Below are 14354 nucleotides of genomic sequence, written 5' to 3'. Positions count from 1 at the left end.
AGTCCTCCCGACAAGTCCGCCGCAACGATCATCCTCCCCCTGGTACGTCGAAGGACACGGCCGTGCGACCAACTGACTGCGCAACCACATTTAAAGACGCGTCGGCGCCTCTCAAGGCACCCACGCGAGCCCACGCGTCGCGGCCTTCTCAGGCCACGCAGGATAGATCGCCCCAGGAGGGCGGCGATCCGCCCCCACCTAAGGGGACCCCTGGACCCCGTTCTCGAGGTACGCCGAGCAGGCGTACCTGCTCTGCAACGGCGCGGGCTGGCGAGCCACCGCGTGACCAACAGGGAGCTGCTTCTAACACGGTTAGAAGTGAGAGCCCCGTGAGGTCTTCGCACATCTCGACGCCGCCTGCAACGACAGAAGCACTGAACTGGGCTCAGCTGCTCCTCGATTTCTCTGCACCGGCGGACAAGCAAAGGGAGTGGAGGGCCACCATCCAGAGCCTCCTCGCAGTCTCCAATGGAGACCAGGCGCGCCAGGCGGGGACGTCGAAACGTCCCTCCAGCAAACACGCTCGAGACCGGGTTGAGAAGACAGGGGCTCCCACCGCCACGGTGCACTCTCCTCCACAGCGGCGGGAACGGGTCATCGTCTCTGATGACTCGACCGGGACTTCAAACCCCCGCCACCGCCGTGATCAGTAGGACATTCTCCGTGAGCGGCGCAAGGAAGACGCGCGCACCCTCATCGAGCGGCGGCGCGAGACGCGCCGTGAATCAGATATGCACGCTTGAACCGCCGCTGGCGCACCGGTTTCGGGATACCTTGGCAACCTACCCTACAAGGTAGGCTGTCCAGCGTTTACAGGCGGATTACGGCGCGTCCAGTGGCCCAGCTCCTGTACTTTCAAGCCGGAGATCTCGAAAAATTACGATGGCATGACCCATCCGTCAGAGTTCCTCAGCATCTACACCATCGAGGTGCAGCCTGCACAGGGGCGAGATGATACGATACTGTCCAACTACTTCTCGTTGGTGCTCGAGCCCAACATCAGGTCGTGGTTGATGCACCTCCCCAAAAACTCCATTTCCTCCTGGAAGGAATTGTGCCAGGACATTGTTGGCGCCTTTACTGGCGGCCACCGAGATCCAGGTCAGGAGAGCGACTTGCACATCATCCCCCAGAAGGAGGGTGAACCCCTGCGCAAGTACGTCCAGAGGTTCAGCCGCATCCAACACAACATCCCGGACGTCCACCCAACTTCCGTCATTAGCGCGTTCCACCAGAACGTGCGCAATCGGATGATGCGTGAAGAGCTGGCGATGAAGAAAGTCCGCGATGTCGCCGAACCTTACACTCTGGCGGATAGGTGTGCACGTGCGGAAGAAGGGATGATGCTGCACGGTGAGAATGCCAGTGTTGAAGCTGACTCCAAAGACGAAGACGCCAACGTCCCCGCCAAGAGGGCAAAGCGGCGTAACAAGAAGCAGAACGGCAAAACCGTGTTTGCCGTCGAGGCGACTCGCGACGTCGATTCCTCCAAGAAGGCGAAAGCCGAGGCCCCCGGAAAGGATGCTGCCGGGTGCGGCTCCTGCCAGGCCTTGGCGGCCGCAGATAAACCTAATGGTTCCGACACCCAGTACTGCAAGATCCACTGGACCAAAGGTCACGACCTCCAGCACTGCCGGCAAGTCGAATAGCTTTCGGAGAGGTAGCGAGCCAAATACCAATGGCACGACAACGAGAAGGCCCAGGAAGGTGGCGAAGTGTCACGTGGGAAGAAGGGCGCCCAAGGGAGCCGCCCCGGTAAGTTCAAGGGCAAAAAAGCAAGGCCCGCGCAACCGCGAGAGAAGACAGAGGAGGAGGAGGATGAAGACTACCCCGATGACAACTCCAGCAACCACGAATGCCAGAGGGAAACGGACATGATGTGCCTTCAAGGAGGCGCCTCGCTGCATTCTTCCCACTGCTAGCTCAAGAAGTTGGAGTGTGAAGTGATAGCGGCAGAGCCCTCGATCGGTGCCCGCAAGCCCCTGAGATGGTCGCAGACACCGATCATTTTCGACTCTGAGGACCACCCTCACCGCGTTACTGTGGTCGGGTGCTTGCCGTTGTTGGTGTCACCGACAATCCGCAACGTCAGGGTGACGAAAATGTTGGTAGACGGAGGGGCTGGCCAGAATCTCATTTCCCCCGATGTAATCCAGAAGCTGCAGATCCCCGATGACGACCTTGTGGATTCTGGCGCATTCCAAGGGATCAACCCCGGGAAGATCCAGCCCAAGGGGAAGATCACATTGCCGGTAACTTTCGACAGCGACCTGAACTACCAGACGGAGAAGCTCGTCTTCGACGTCGCCGACAAGCCGTTCGCGTACAATGGGATCCTGGGGCGTCCAGCATTGGCCAAATTCATGGCGGCCTCGCACTACGCCCACTGTACCCTGAAGATGCCCGGTCCGGTCAGCGTCATCGTCGTCCGCGCTAACAAGAAGGACATGCTCTGATGCACGGACCGCCTCTACCAGGAGGCCGTGGCTGCGCCTGTTGCCACGGTCCCTTCCGCGTCGCCCCCGACGAGGACCCCATGAGAGAAGAAGGATGACGAGGGAGCTTCCCGCATCGACCCTGGCAAGCGCACATTGTTAGAGTGTTGTGCTACCGGCACAGACGTACCTGAAAGCTCCACCACGCGAAGCAAAAGGTCCAGGGCCGTTCCGCCTGAGACCAAGAAGGTGCCAGGTAAGCAAGATGGCTTGGGCGGAACTTTCACCACCAGTTCCACCCTCGACAACAAATAGGAAAGCATGCTCATCGCCTTCCTACGGAAAAATCTTGATGTGTTTGCTTGGCAACCGTCAGATATTCCCTGTGTTCCCAGGAAGGTGATTGAGCACCACCTTGCTATCTGTCCACACGCGCGGCCGGTCAAGGAGAAGGTGAGGAAACATGCCCTAGAGTAGCAAGAGTTCACTGCCGAAGAAATCAAGAAGCTGGAAGCAGCCGGCCTGGTCAGGGGGTCTTCCATCCCACGTGGTTGGCCAATCAAGTCATTGTGCACAAGGCAAGAGGGAAATGGCGGCCTTGTATTTACTTCACAGGCATCAATAAAGCATGTCCCAAAGACCCTTTTCCCTTGTCGCGCATCGACCAGATTGTCGACTCTACTACCGGTTGTGACATGTTGTCCTTCCTCGACGCCTACTCCGGTTAGCACCAGATCTACATGGCCGAGGAAGATGAGGAGAAGATCACGTTCATCACCCCATGTGGCACGTACTGCTTCGTACGGATGCCCTTTGGGTTGAAGAACGCCTGCTCGACTTTCGCAAGGGTGATCCAAATCGGTTTTGAATCCCAACTCCACAGAAATCTGGAAGCTTATAAGGATGACATAGTGATCAAAACCAAGTGCAGATCCACCCTTGTGCCACACCTAGAAGAAACATTTGCCAATCTGTGCAAAATCAACCTCAAGCTCAACCCCGAGAAATGCGTCTTTGGCATCCCGTCTGGCAAGATTCTCGAGTTCTTCGTGTCCCAACATGGGATCGAATCCAATCCTGACAAGATCAAGGCCATCGAACAGATTGAGGCGCCGAAGCGCGTCATGGATGTGCGACGCCTAGCCGGATGTGTAGCTTCCCTGAGCCGGTTCATCTCGAAGTTCGTTGAACGCGCCCTGCCTTTCTTGTAAATCCTGAAGAAGGCAGGACCGATGAAGTGGACTCCTGAGGCGGAAGTGGAACTACAAGACTTGAATAAATACCTCTCCTCCACACCTGTGCTGGTGCCGCCTAGACCCCAAGAGCAACTGCTCTTGTATCTAGCGGTAACCAACCAGGTGGTCAGTGTTGCCTTGGTAGCGCAAATGGAGGAAGAGGATGAAACCCCAGCAAAGGCAGCGCCACCCTACGAGGATGCGCATGATGGCAAATGAGAGCTCCCCGTTGTGGCAAAGGACAACCAATGGAAGTCCTCACCAACCAGCGGACCTATGCAAAACAAGAAGTTGGTGCAACGCCCGATCTATTTCGTCAGCTCCCTCCTAGAAGGGGCTAGAACGAAAGAAATTGCTTTTTGGCCTCATCATGGCCTCAAGGAAGGTGCACTACTACTTCCAAGCACATGAGATTACCGTCGTCACTTGCTTCCCGCTGCAGAGGGTTCCGCGGAACACCGACACAACCGGCAGGATAGTAGAGTGGGCGTTGGAATTGTCCAGCTTCGGCCTCAAGTTTAAGAGCACTTCAACCATACATAGCAGGGCCTTGGCGAAGTTCATTGAAGAATGGACCTGAATGCCAAATGAACAAATACTAGAATCAACCCTCCTGGGGAAGGAATCAACTCAAGAGTGGGTCATGTACTTTGATCGAGCGTTCTCCCTCCAGGGCACCGGGGCTGGCGTGCTGCTGGTCGCGCCTACCGGGGAGCATCTCAAATACATGATCCAAATGTGTTTCCCCTGAGAGAAGTCAACCAACAACACTGCAGAATATGAAGGGCAGCTTGCCGGGCTCAGGATCACGACATATCTTGGGATTCAAAAACTCATCATCACAGGTGAATCCAAACTAGTCATCAGGCAAGTCAACAAGGATTATCAAAGCCCGTTGATGGATGCCTACGTGGAGGAAGTGAGGAAGTTGGAAGAATGCTTGGATGGTCTACAGATGGAGCACGTACCTCGTGCCGAAAACACCATCGCACATGACCTCACAAAGCGAGCAACACTTAAACTTCCTGTGGAACCAGGGACTTTTGTGCTACGGTTGACTCAACCCTCCGTAGCACCATCGACCAAGCCGGACAAAAGGAAGAAGCTCAACTGTGGCTAGTACCTCCCAGCTGACCTACCAAGGAGCTCCGGTAAGGAGCCTGCCGGGAGGGATCCCACCCCGGTATAAGACATGTCGTTGCTCCTCGTCGTCGAGCCATGCGCTCCGGTGTGGGCGCAACACATAGTCCGATACCTCCAAACTGGGGAATTGCGCGAGGAACCCGAAGAAGCAGAAAAGGTAGCTCGCCAGTCAAGCATGAACCAATTCGTGGATGATGCCCTCTACAAGAGACGACTGAACGACGTGAAGCTAAAGTGCATCCCCCAGGAGGAAGGACTCGAGCTGTTGGCCGAAATTCACGGAGGAATATGTGGATCACACATAGGGTCGAGGGCCCTTGCCGGCAAGGCATTCCGACAAGGTTTCTTCTGGCCCACAGCCCTTTAGGATGCAACTGCACTAGTAACCAAGTGTGAAGCGTGGCAGTTCCATTCAAGAAAGCTTCATCAGCCAGCGCAAGCTCTCCTAACAATCCCTCTCTCGTGGCCATTCTCGGTCTGGGGGCTCGATATCCCCGGGCCCTTCCCCCGCGCCGCCGGGGGCTTTGACTACTTGTATGTCGCAATCGACAAGTTCACAAAGTGGCCAGAAGTGGAGCCAGCTAAAAGGGTAACAGTGTCGTCACGTGTCAAGTTATTCAAAGGGATAGTCTATCGCTTTGGCGTCCCGAACAGGGTCATCACCGACAATGGCACCGAGTTCACGAGCCGCATCTTCATGCAATATGCCCAGGACCTCGGCAGCAAAATATGCTTCGCTTCAGTCGCTCACCCAAGGAGCAACAGTCAAGCCGAAAGAGCAAATGCCGAGGTACTGCGCGGGCTCAAGACTAAATCTTTCGACAAGCTACGCGAACATGGAAGGCACTGGATTGATGAACTGTCGGCAGTTCTTTGGTCGATCAGAACGACGCCAAATCGAGCCACCGGCCAGACATCCTTCTCCTTGGTCTACGGGGCAGAAACAGTTCTTCCCACGGAACTCACTTATGGGTCACCTCAGGTCCTCGTTATGATGAGCTGGAGCAAGAGCAATTGCGTCCAGATGACGTTGTGCTCCTCGAGGAGACCCAGATTTAGGAGGTTGTGCGAGCCTCTCGCTACCAGCAAGCCTTCCACCGCTATCATAGCCACAAGGTACGAGCCAGAAGTTTCGACGAACGCGACCTTGTTCTTAGGCACATTCAGCCGGCCAAGAATACCAACAAGTTGACGCCGTAGTGGGAAGGCCCATATCGGGTAGTGTGAGTCACCAGGCCCAACGCTTTCCGCCTGGAGACCGCAGATGGCTTACTGTTGAGCAACTCCTCGAACATAGAGCATCTTCAAAAGTTCTACCCGTAGGGAGAGCTTGTCGGGCCAACCGGTAACCACCTTTTGTACAAGTCTTGCCGAAGCTGCATGTAATCCTTTGTACAAAGCGAGGCAAAGACCCTGAGTGCAGTCAAATAAAGCATAGAGTTCCGCATCATCATATAGATCCTCATGATAGAAAACATGCATGCATCTATGACTTTGTGAAACACATGAGCTAACAAGGGGACCATAGCCCCGCAGATATTTTCCATCTATTCTTTCCTTTGAAAGATAGGTATAAATCCTACGCACAAGTTTTTCAGGGGGCGGGGGGAAGATAGTGGGGACACCCACAACAGCAACAAGAGCCAAGATAATTCACTCAAAGCCGAAAGAAGTAAACGTAGCCGGTAGGAAAGTTGCAGACACTTTGAGTAAGTTATTGGGTAAGCCGTTAGGCGAGTACACTCCTCTCCTCTACAGAACGCCCTCACTTTCTTTCAAACGGAAAAACCTGTGCGCTGGGGATCGCTGTCACTAGTCTCCCAAAGGTCGCCTCGCAGCGCGCTCAACAATCAAGGTGGCTTGTCCAGCACACCTCTTTGTAAAGAGCGTGCTCGGCGGCCCACGACGTGGCCCGGAAGGGAGTTAAATATCATGCCGACAGTGACGGCCCCTGGCAAAGTATTGTAGGAAAGAGGGATAGAGGCGATAGAGGAAAGGCGGCGCTACTCTCCCAAACGGAGTACTGAGTATACTACAAATAGCAAAGATTATGTTCAAAGCATAGATTACAATAACAAAGGGAACGGAGGCTAGTCCCGACGTGGACCTTGCACCCTTTTAACCTTGTCTATCCCGTCAACGATAGGCATGCCCTTCTCTTCAAAGGGCTTGGGGTCCACTTCCTTCGGCAAGCGTACCATGGAGAGATTCAAACAGGGGTTCCTGTACGCCAGCTTGGTAAGCACTTTGAGCAGGATGTTCCAGCACAGCCGCCGGGCCTCGCCCGCCAGCCGCGTCGTCTCTTTGGCCTAGAGACGCTTCTGGTCGTCGGTCAGACTCTCGAAGAAGAAAGCCAAGTTGTCGATCAGAGGAGCCCCCGGAGAAGAAGCATGGTCGGGCCCTTCAAGATCCATGGTGGCCAGCTGATCGGCGATGGCAGACGCGGCGTTAACAAGGCGCCCCATCCACAACTTGACGACCTTCACATACTTTTCATGGTCGACGGAGGCGGCGTCAAGGTGTTCCGCTGAGACCTGGAGCTTTCGAGTCAGATCCTCCTTCCGGGCCACTCCCTCCTTGAGTGCCTCCTTGATGGAGGTCGACTTGGCATGCAGGTCGTCCAGGGAGGCATTGGCACCGCGGAGCTGGGTGGCCTTGTCAGCCGCAGCGGCCTCAATGTCCTCCAAGTTGGCGAGGGCCTTGTCCCTCGCAGAAGAAAGCATCGATACCTTGTTGCGGAGGCCATCGAGCTCTTCCTCAAGCTCTTTCACCATCCCGGTGAGCCCATCCTTAGCGACTTGGGCAGCAGACACTCGATTGGTGATCTCCTAGAGCTTGCCGACGTACTCCGAAGCTTGAACTGATCTGCTAGCTCCTGAGTACGCTGCGCAACCAGTTTCTCGACTACCTCTCCCTTGGCATGGAGCCCCTCGCTGAGCGCGTGCTCATGGGCGGCGAGCTCCTTCTCGTGATCTTCCAGACCGATCCTGATGTTGGTGAGGCGGGCTTCCTCGGCTGCGGTTCGGCGCCGAGACTCTTCCTCCTCCTTCTGGACGTCGTCCGACCGAAGGCTGAGGGCTTGATCCTTGGCCTTTAGTTTTTCATGCTCGGCCTGCAGCACCTTGTAGGCCTTGTTGAAATAAGCCCCCATTTCTTCGAAATGCTTCTCAAATGCCTCCTCCGCCGCCTTGATGACCGCCTCCCGGGAGTCCAACTTCTCCCTCCTGGCGTGGTACAAGGCTGGGACCTAGCCGACGTGGTCTCTCATGGACAGGTAGAGCTGCTCCTCGCTGAGTTTTCCGCCACCGGTCTCCAGCCCCACCAGGGCATCAGGGCCAATGGCGACGGACACCTCCGCATCGACGTTCTCCCCCTCTAGCAAGTCCCTCGATCGCTCCACCCCCGGCGGGACGTTGAACATCTCCTCGCCGACGCGAAGGTACGCATTGCCCGGGATATCCTAGGGACTGGGGGCATGATCGCCGCCTACCTCCCCACCGGTGGGGTGGGATTCTTCACCCTTGGTTGTCTCCCCGCCTCCGGTAGGCAGAGAATCATCGGCACGTGCCTCCGGGCCCTCAACTGGCCCCTCTGCAGGCTCCTGTATATCTTGCTCCTGCTCCCGCTCCTTGTGGGCGGCCTCGCGCACCATGGCGTCGGAGGCCTCAGCCGTTGCTTTGCGGCAGACCTCCGTAACCACATCATCAACATCCATCTCCTCCACGAGAGAAGGATCTATGGGTAGGAAAAGAAGAGGAATGGTCGAAATTAGACAAGATAATCAAGAAGAAAACTCAAAACTCAACTTGCGGATGCTTCTGGACAAGCGCTCACCATCCGAGGGCTCGTCCTCAAACACCACAGGCTCAGGTGATGCATGCAGGGGGCTCTGTCGAGGGATGGGCACAAGAGTGGCCGAAGGCGCCGACGGAGCTTCCGGAGTGTCCGCCAAGGGATTGTCGCTGCTTGGCTCCGTGGTGCCCGTCGGGGGTCCCTCATCGGCCGACGCATTGACATCCACCGAGGGATCGCCCTCGGCTGTATGCTTGGGGCTCGCCGGAGGCACCCTGCCAGCCGGTGCATCCGCCGTAGCTGACAGCTAATGCCCTAGCCCTCATCGCCGACCTTTGGGCCAGCGTCTGAGTGTCCCTGCAAACGAGCAATGGCACCAATTCAACAAAAAAAACCAAACAAGCAAGAGTGAGGGGGGGTCGGAGTATCGAACTCTTACTCGACATCCTCCTCCTCTGAGCTCAAGATCGAGATGTCATAATCCACCTCTGCCCCGGCATCCATCAAAGGGTGCACCACCCTCGGACTCTTGGCGGGCGCGGCAGGCGGACTTTGCTGGACCGGGATATTGGATCCGACGCGATGGAGCACTCGCTTGGAATTTCGGCGGGCCAAGCTCTCCTCCATCTCCTCTTCCCTCTCCTGCGTCCCAGCGGCAGGCGTCCGTTCTTCCGGATGGGGCCTGACAGTCGAACTACCAGGTTCCCTGGCGAGCTTCGCTTGTGGTGGCGCCTCTCCGCCAGTTGCTTCCCTGCCATGGGAGCCCACGCGCCCATCCCCAAGGGCGAGGGTATGCTCCTCCATACGGCAGGCGATGTGCGCCTCCTCGGTGGCGGTGGTATCACAGACGAGGCCTTTTTCTTCCTGGATGTGGACCTCCGACAATCCATCAAAGAAGGACGAGACCACCTATGCCGCGATTTCCAGCCAAGTCGCGACCATGCCGTGGGCATCGCAATCCGGCATCATCGCCGTGAGGTTGCTCAAGGCCGAGCAATTGCACCATGGAAGGACCCCCCTGCGGCATCCTGATCTTCACCTCAGAACTGAAGAGCTTCTGGCAGAAGTACCCAAGCTCCATGGCCGTCAGATTGTTGTCCACGCATGGTCGCAATCTCATGACATCCGCCGCATTCACGAAGGCCGAAGCTCACGTTTACTGGAGGGGGGAGACGCAGGATCCTTGTGGTGGCGATGGTCAACTTATCGTCGTCAGGGGACAGATCGCTCCAGTCCTGTCCCCGGAACCCAATCCTGGAGGTCGTGGGCTTGCAAAAGGTCGGGTATCCCTCCTAACGAATCCAGCACCACTTTTCCCGCCACTCGTCACATTTCTTGCGAAGGGTACCTCCCAGGTACACCTCCTTAGTCCCAGTCCTTGGGACCCAGGCGATGGAGCTCGAAAGGGCCTCCCCGCCCTGGATGCGACGAGCGAAGTAGTGACGGAAAAGAGTTGTGTTGGGGGTGTTCCCAACGAAGTTCTCGCAGAGGTGCGCAAAGATGGACATGCATGTCACTGCGTTCGGCATAAAGTAGAGGAGGTGGAAGCCATAGGTGTGCATGAGGTCGAGGAAGAACGCTGAGAATGGTGGGCAAAGCCCGCAAAAGAAATAGTTGACAATGAAGGGGAACTAGTCCGCCCCCCCGTTTCCCCACCCAGGGAGCAACTCAGTGGCCGGATGCGCCTACGTCTCGGCAGCCCACATGATCTGGTAGCGGCTCCTCAAGGTAGCCATATCCGGGACTTTGGGGAAGAAGGCGTGCTTCTTCTGCAGCTTCGCCAACTACTTCTCCGAAGTAGCGCCCTTTCCCCCGGAGGTCTTCGGCGCCATGGCGACCGCGGAAGATGGACGCTGTCGCCTGAGGTGGAACCGCAGGGAGGAATGGGATGCGTGGGGAAGCTCTAGCAGAAGGCGGCGACGACGGCGGCGTTCGAGATTGGAAAAGGACCAGGAATAATGGGCTAGGAGAGTCTGTATTTCCCCTTCTTATTGGGACGCGGTCCGACCCTTTGCCTGCTTCACCAACGGCTCCCCATGCTCGCGGCCGCCTCGATCACTGCACACACAACTCCCCACTCCGCACGATCAATGCGTGGCATGGGGAAAGGCAACCGCCAATAGATCCAGCCACGAAGGCCCATGCACCTCTTTGGGCCTGGCCCAACAACGCTCCATGCGCATCTGTGGCCCAGGCCCGGGGGCTCATGTCGGTGCACTAAAGACTGGGGTCTCTAGTTCCCCAGACATGTGCACGGGCGTAAGAGCACCTGACGGCAGGGCGTGGCAGAGTCCAGACAAGGCGCACCCCCAAGATATCCAATGCCCCGGCAAGCCTGACTTGCCGGGAATACATCCAAGGCCACGTCCTTTTAAAGGATGTGATGAACGCACCAAGCACAAGGCCCCAACGAGCCTCCCTCGCCGGAAAGATAGCCAAAGCCCCCCCGGCAAGCTTCCTTGCTGGGGCGAAGCACCAAGGCCCCGGCAAGCACCCTTGCCGGGATGACGTGGCAAGGCACTAGAGGGCGACCACCCTTACCAACAGTGCCACCCCCCCCCCCCCCGAGTTCCAGTGCATTCCGCATGCGCCAGCGGGGCGTCCAGGTGTCGAAACACCTGTACACATGTCTTCACCAGCAGTTAGCTAACAATGACAAGACGTGCATTTAATGCACCTGACAGCGGTAGATGGATAAGCACCGCTGTAGTTTCACTGTAACATCTCGTGAACCTACCATCGAGCACTGTAGGTGACCCCTTTGCCTGTAAAACGATGCCCTTAGCTCATTCACCAGGGGTTAGACTTTTTGGAGATTGGCCAAGAAGATGGTTATCATCACTGTAACGAACAACAAAAGAAAGCTTAATACGACCAAACGAGCAGGATGTAGGGTTTTATGCGTAAGCGGCCCGAACCTGGGTAAGAAGGCTTGCGGGGTGTTGATCGTTAGGTCTGCTCTTGCCGTTGTCTTTTCCCGCCCTACGATTTCAAGGGTATCACGCTGATCCCCAAAGGTGTCGACCTAGCATCGCCGAGAGTGTTATATCATGATTTATTATTACCTTGTTCGACATCATGGGTTGCCTTCGAGTACATTCAAAGTAATCATTGGCTTGCCACTGGTTATTTAATTGCGAGGCATGGAAGAGCATGACTTTGGAGAAGAGTTCATCGGTGACAAACATGCGAACTAGGATGCTTCCCAGTCAGAATGACTGTAGGTTAAGGTAGATGGCATGGGTTCATGCTTTCATTCATGATTTCCACTGCTAGTTATGTTAGTATGTTGGCCTTTGAGGCCCTATCTATGTAAGACTTGACCTTGATGGTCTTCATTTGTGTGAGACGGTATGTAATGATGGAAGGCTCTTGTATTCCAGCTTCCGTGTGTTCAGTAAGCATTGATCTCTGGGATCACTGTACATCTGCATTCGGTGATCACAACTTATGAGTCAGAGTCTCCACAGTTAACTTAGTCAGGAGAGGCAAACATAGGGTGTGCCAGATGTCTCTTACCGATTTTCCACTATTGTTTTGGGGTTATGCATTAGAGACACCTACATTCATATTAAATAGGGCACCATCTAAATCTGTTGAGATGACACCATGTGAATTATGGTTTGGAAAGAAACCTTAGTTGTCGTTTCTTAATGTTTGGTGATGCTATGCTTATGCTAAGAGGCTTCAACCTGATATGCTCGAACCTAAAGCGAAGAAGTGGGTCTTTGTCATTGTACTAATGAACGCGTCCCTTAGTACCCTGACTTGTGCACAGTCGACAACGGCGTTGCCACTCGGCAACGCCCTGTCGAAAGACAACCCAACACCAAAGCATCAATACCATGATCTCGGAAAGCGGCCTTGCTAGGGAGGAGTACCCGACAACCACCACGCCCACGAGACTACTCCACATCTCTGCCGCTCCACCCCATCGGGATGATTGTCAACATGAGCAAGGTGTCAAGCGGGCAGGCAGTTAGGTGAGGCTTGTCAGGGGGCCTCTTGCAACTATCAGGGACATCCATCATGTTTAATGACACCCATCCGACGGGGTAGCAAAAGAATAAAAAGTAGTTGGGTGAATGACACACAAGGAGAGGAAATCCTTGCCGAAAGATGTTGCCAGCATGACACCACACAGTGCATTTAGTGCGACTGTCCTAATTCGTCAGGGTTACGTATTTACAATTATAGCTCCTATAAGTAGTTTTTGGCAACTATAGAACCCACTATTCAACCCATACAAAATACTATCTTTGCCACTTTAGTAACCCCTTGCCCTAAAAAAGGAGGTCCATGGCTACCTTTAGAAATGTAGAATCTTTGTCCAATTGCACCCGTAGTTGCACTCCTCATGCAACCTTGCTGGTTGGCACACACCTTGTAATTATGACTTCCACTCAAATAATCCACGAATACAGGGCATAGGTTTTACGCTCTCGAGCGGACCAAACCTGTCTAAACACCCATGCACGTATGTGGCTAATGATGCTCTTTGGGCATGTGTGACCCCGTCTGAACTACAAGGGACCTCATTGATCCAATAGATCGTCGTTCCCCCAACAGTCTTCATAGGATTCTCTAAAGACACAATTGGATATACCTTCTATCGGAGATTCTAAGGAAAAATCTTTGTTGCCAAGAATGGATCCTTTCTAGAGAAGTAGTTTCTATAGAAAGAAGTGAGTGGGACAAAGGTAGAACTTGATGAGGTTATCGAACTTTCACTTCAATTGTTTAGTAGCACAACACATAAAGATGTTCTTATGATGCCTACACCAGTTGAAGAAGAAGCTAATGATGGTGATCATGAAACTTTGGATCAACTTACTACCAAACCTCATAGGTTGATAAAGACAAGTACTGCACCTGACTCGTATGGTAATCCTGTCTTGGAAGTGATGTTGTTAGACAAGAGTGAACCTACGAGATATGATGAAGCGATTGTAGGCCGACATTATGAAAAATGACTAGAGGCCATGAAATACGAGATATGATCCATGTATGAAAACCAAGTATGGACTTGGCACCACTTACCTGATGATCACCATTCAAAACAAATGGAGCTTTAAGAACAAGACATAAGATGATGGTAATGTCATAATCAATAAAGCTTGACTCGTCGCAATGAGGTTACTGACAAGTTCAAGGAGTTGACTACAATGAGACTTTCTCACCCATACCAATGCTAAAGTCTCTTGGGATTACGTTAGCAGTTGCTTCATTTTTCGATTATGAAATCTAGCAGATGGGTGTCAAAACGTTGTTTATTTAACAATTTTATTAAGGAAAGGTTGTATGGGATACAACCAAAAGGTTTTGTCGATCCTAAGGATCTAAAAGGTATGCAAGCTCCAGCAATCCTACTATGGACTTGTGCAAGCATCTCAGAGTTGGAATATATGTTTTGATGAGGTGATCAAAGTTTTTGGATTTATACAATGCTTATGACAAAACTTCTATTTACAAGAAAGTGAGTGGGAGCACTGTAGCATTTATGATAAGTATATGTGGGTGACATACTATTAATTGCAAATGATGTAGAATTTCTAGAAAGCACAAAGGGTTATTTGAAATGAGTTTTTAAAGGAAGACCTAGGTAAAGATTCTTACATATTGGGCATTAAGATATCTAGAAGTAGATGAAGACGCCTAATAAACTGTCATGCATAGAGCACATACCTTTACAAGATTTTGAAGGAGTTCAAAATGGATCGGTCAAAGAAGGAATTCTTGCATGTATTCT

This window comes from Hordeum vulgare, chromosome 4H (genome assembly GCF_904849725.1).
Source record: "Hordeum vulgare subsp. vulgare chromosome 4H, MorexV3_pseudomolecules_assembly, whole genome shotgun sequence".
NCBI lineage: Eukaryota > Viridiplantae > Streptophyta > Magnoliopsida > Poales > Poaceae > Hordeum > Hordeum vulgare.
This window is presented reverse-complemented; position numbering follows the sequence as displayed.